The 5490-nt window shown below is 32.3% G+C and overlaps 1 pseudogene; it reads right to left on the minus strand.

Moving 5' to 3' along the window:
* Window positions 1-2150: 2150 nt before the first annotated feature.
* On the minus strand, window positions 2151-3853 carry LOC118636081 (annotated as a pseudogene).
* Between the last annotated feature and the right edge of the window lie 1637 nt (window positions 3854-5490).

Below are 5490 nucleotides of genomic sequence, written 5' to 3' on the forward strand. Positions count from 1 at the left end.
TAGCTGTCCAATTTTCCCAGCACTATTTATTAAAGAGGCTGTCTTGACTCCACTCTATGCTCTTACCCCCTTTGTCAAATATTAATTGAGCATATTGTCTTGGGTCAGTTTCTGGGTTCTCTGTTCTGTTCCATTGATCTATGTGCCTGTTCTTGTGCCAGTACCAGGCTGTTTTGATTACAGTGGCTTTGTAGTATAAACTGATATCTGGTATTGGCCAGCACCTGTTTTTTGATGATTTGTTGATGGAAGCTCTTCTGGCAGGTGTGTGGTGATTCTCATAGTTGTTTTAATTCACATCTCTCTGATGATTAGTGACGTTGAGCATTTTTTCATATGTCTCTTGGCCATTTATATGTCCTGTTTGGAGAGATGTCTATTTAATTCCTCTGCCCATTTTTTAATTGGGTTCTTTTTCTTCCTTTTGTTGAGTTGTATGAGTACTCTACATATTTTGCAAATTAGCCCCTTATCTGATGTATCTTTGGCAATTATTCTCTCCCATGTAGTGGGTTCCCTTATTATTTTGATGGTTGTTTCTTAAGTGTCTTAGTGTTTTTGATACTATTGTGAATAAAATTTTATTTTTTTATTATTTATATATTTTTTAATTATTAATTTTTTAGGAAATAATCATTTTAATCTATTAAGCATAATCTATGCCCAAACTTATTAAGTTCTGCCAGAGTTTTGGCCTACATAACATATCTTATTTTCATTTTCTTTGTGATCTGTGTACTACCTCAAAAAGTAACCTATCCTGTCCTGGATTCAATTAGAATAAATCATATAATTCTGTGATACCTATTTAATAAAATAAAATATAAACAATTATTGTATCTCCTAGAATTGTTGAACTGTTCCTGAAGGCCTAAAAAAATGCTCCAAAACAATTAAGCTGTTTTATGCAACATGTAATAGATAGTTTTCATAAAGTAAAGCTTGAATATTTAGGTTTTGCTATTCTATTGTATTGCCATTAGCATTTTAGTATATACGTTTATAGATTTAGTTTGCCATTTATGTATGTAGTTAATTTCTCTTTATATGTAACTAAATATTTTAAGGGGTGTAGACTATAATTCAGAAACAATTTAGTCATAAGAACTTAGAAAGAATCAGGAAAGAAATATTTAACAGTATTGCCTAATCTTATAAAATTGTGAATGTTCATCAAATTGATATCTCTATGCTCTTATTTATAATGTTTCCTATATGCTTATATAATGCTGCTTAGCAAATAGCATAGGTGCTGATATAAGTTTTATCTCATTTAGTTGTAAAAAAATTCTAATTTGTTAATCAGTGCATATAGTCCTCTTCAACTACTTAACTATGTTATTCCAGAATTAATCCTTTGAAAGAAAGTAATCATCCAGAGTGGAAAAAACATTGCAGAGTTTTAGCTCTTCCTTAAACATTTTCAAGTACTATAGGAACACAAAGTCATTAAAAAAGCTAATGAAAATTTTGACATTCTATTTTGTTTTACTAATTATGAAATAACAGAAAGAGATATGAACAAATGTTATTTATATTTATCTGCTTAACATAATATTATGCTAAGAAATACTGTAACTGTTTATGAGCTATTTTCTAGCTTCTTCAAGTATGGGACAGAACTACTGTTCTATTAATGAGGAGAAATGAATAATCAAGCTTAGGTAACTCAAAAGAAAAATGAAAGGCATAGAAAACATAAATTGATTTTGGCAATCAGTAACTTACTGTTGCCCTGGCCAGTCTGGCTCAGCGGTTAGAGTGTCAGCCCGCAGAACAAAGAGTTGCAGTTGTGATTCTGGTCAAGGGCATGTACCTCGATTGTAGATTGGTCCCCAGCCCTGGTTGGGATTGTGCAGGGGGCAGCCAGTCAATGTGTCTCTCTCACATTAATGTTTCTTTCTCTCTCACTCTCTCCATCCCACTCTATCTGAAGATACATGGAGGAATATCCTCAGGTGAGGATTAAAAAAAAAAGAAAGAAAGAAAGAAAGAAAGAAAGAACTTACTGTTAAAAAAGAAAGGAACCTACTGTTGACCCTGAAATGCCAAATTTAACCATAACAACAGTAAACAAAGCATTACCGCAGCAAGTCACCATTATACCACATATTAAGAATTCTGAAACAGGCAATAACTGTTTATTCTCACTACTCATTCTGTTTTATCTTCTTTTCGCTTTTACTGGTTTTGGTTGCAGACAGTTCAAGGCTTGCCCATTGTACCGGTTCAGCTTTTCTCATGGTGATCTCAACAGTTGTTGCAGTCATTGTTACATAACTTCACTGTACATCAGTCACACTCCATAATTTCACATTTTGATCAAATCCCTTGTCTCCTTCCAATATAATGTGCACGTTTAACAATGTACTATTTTCTAACACTTGACTAAGTTCTAGAAATGTACTTTTAGCATATACTGAAATGGTGACTTCACCCTGACTCTGAGCCAGTTATATGTACATGGAACAAGTTTTTCTCAGCATCCTTTAAAATCCACATATGTTTCTCTGTTATACAGCTGTCTTGGGGTAAAAATGTATTAAATCAGTTTTTTTTTCCTGTAACAGCTCCAGTATTGCATCTCTTCATTGAAAATAGGTTCTCCAGAATTATGTACACTGACTTCTTCTAGACTCTGTAGACACTGCTATGATTTTGAACACCATTCATTTTTACATGACAGCCCAATCTTAATTTTATCACTGTCTTCTTTCTTCATTCCCTGATGACAGTTTAAGTTTATCAAGTGCTTGTTTTAGCAAGTCAGATACTTTTTATGCCAAATTTGTCATTGATTCATCTGGACTTGATTTCTAGTTACATACCATAGTAATCTGAAAAGATGCTTGATATTATTTTAATATTTTAAAATTTATTAAGACTTGTTTTGTGGTTTACCGTGTGATTTATCCTGGAGAATATTTCATGTGCATTTGAAAAGAATGTGTATTTTGCTGTTTGGGATGGAATATTCTTTAAATATCTATTAAGCTTATCTGGTCTAATGTGTTGTTTAAGGCCAACGTTTCCTTGACTTTATATCTGGATGATCTATCTATTGATGTAAGTAGAGATTTAAAGTTTCCTACTGTTATTGTATTGCTGTCTATTACTCCCTTCAGTTCTCTTAATATTTACTATATATATATATATATATATATATATACGCTCTAATATTGGGTAAATATGTGTTTGCAGTTCTTATAGGCTATTGATAATTGGCCACTTTATGTTATGTAATGACCTTTTTGTCTCTTCTTATTGCTTTCTACTTAAATTTTATTTTGTCTGCCCGGCCAGTGTGGCTCAGTGGTCGAATGTTGACCCATGCACAAGAGGTCTCCAGTTTGATTCCAGGTCAGGGCACATGCCCAAGTTGTGGGCCCAATCCCCAGTGCGGGGCATGCAGGAGGCAGCCAAACAATGTTCTTTCTCATCAATGTTTCTATCTCTCTCTCCCTCTCCCTTCCTCTCTCTCTAAAAGCAATAAAGAAAAAAAATTAGTTTGTCTGATATAAGTATATACAGTTTTGTTATTATTTGCTTACTGTTTGAGCTAAATATCCTTTTCCATATTTTCACTTTTAACTCATGTGTGTCCTTATACTAAAGTAAGTCTCTTATAGGCAACATATTATTGGATCTTGTTGATTTATCTATTTAATTACTCTATATCTTTTGACTAGATAACTTAATTTATTTACATTTAACATAATTACTGACAGTTAAGTGTTTACTATTCCTATTTTTTAAAGTTTTCTGACTGCTTTGTAGTTACTTGGTACTTTTCATCCACTCTTGCTGTCTTCTTTGTTACTTGATATTTGGTATCGGTATGCTTTGATTCCATTTTTAAAGTCTTTTGTGTCTATTATAGTTTTGTTAATTTGAGGTTAACATTAGGTTTATTTAAATCATTATATAGATATAATATTACATTTAAGCTGATAACAGCTTAACTTCTACTGGATAAAAACTATACTTGAACTAATTTCCCCCTCATATTTTGTTATTGAAATCAGATTTTACATCTTTTGTGTATGGTGTATCTATATTTATTTTAAGACTAATTTCTTCTAACTGTTGTATACTAAATGTTATTTATGTACCATCATGCATTATATTTTTATGCTGTTGCCATCTTTCTTTTTTTTTCCCCATAGGTAGAGAACTTTTTTTACTTTTATATTCTAATTTTCTTTAAATTTATCTTCATTGTTGAAAATATTATATGTGTTCTCATTTTTCCCCCATTGACCCCTCCTCCCTGCTACTGCCCTCATTTACCTTCCCTACACTATTGTCTGTGTCCGCTGGTTATGCATATATGCATAAAAGTTCTTTGGTTTATCTCTTCCTGCCCTCCTTGCCCCCTTCCCTCTGAGTTTCCACAATCTGTTTCCTGCATGAAGACCTCCCTTTATCATTTATTGTTAAGCAGGTCTAGTTGTGACCAAATCCAACAGCCTTTATTTGACTGGAGAACTCTTTGTCTCTCCTTCATTCCTGAAGGACAACTTTGCTGGGTATTTTTGGTTGGTTATTTTATTCTTTCAGCACTTTGAAGTTTTAACCCCACTCTCTCATGGCCTGCAAGGTTTTTTTTTTGGGAAAACAACAACAAGGATAGACTTATGGCAGTGCTCTTATATTAAGAAATTTTTCTCTTGCTACTGTTAAAATTGTCTCTTTGTCTTTGATTTTATACACTTTTATCGTAATGTGCTTTGGAGAAGATTTGACTGGGTCAGATGTGTGTGGGGAGGTGTGTATGAGCTTTATGAACTTGGATATCCTCACCCTAGGTATTATACAATGCTTAGTATATTATCATCTAAATTACAGAACATCATATTCTGTCTGACACAACGGAAGCTGCTGTTGTACACATGTCGTTATATAGCTTTCATGTATGTGTAAGATTTATTTTCTGATAGATTTTAGTTCAAACTTATTGTAAATTCACCACAAACAATCCAGAAACAAACTATAGATAACTGAAATTTGACAGAATAGATCAATAGTGGATGGATTTTTGTAAATTATCCATATAATCAATTTTGGAAACTATATTTTTGTTGACATACTGGCTCAATTTCAATCAGAAAAGTAATTAAATGAGGTTATACCCAGAAGATTGGACCTATTCACAGTCCTCCTAAATGGAAAATCTAGTTCAAGGCTCATTTTAAGAAACCACTCATACCACAATAGTTGAGTAAGTAGAATTATAATCCTAATATAAACCAACTAGTCAATCAAAACCTTGCAGAAACTCTACTTGCTGACCTCCAAATAAAATATGAACTAAAATAAAACTAAAAAAATTATGAAATTGTTAAAAATTGTAGTAAGCCTGTGTCTTCTGCAAAACCACTGTAACAATATAACCAGTCTATCAGAATTTATTTGATATAACACATGAATTTAATTCATTATTTTATTTCAAACCAATTCTAGACTGAAATATAATTTATTTTTTATTAG

The sequence above is a fragment of the Molossus molossus genome, unplaced genomic scaffold (assembly GCF_014108415.1).
Source record: "Molossus molossus isolate mMolMol1 unplaced genomic scaffold, mMolMol1.p scaffold_m16_p_2, whole genome shotgun sequence".
In the NCBI taxonomy this organism is placed as follows: Eukaryota; Metazoa; Chordata; class Mammalia; order Chiroptera; family Molossidae; genus Molossus; species Molossus molossus.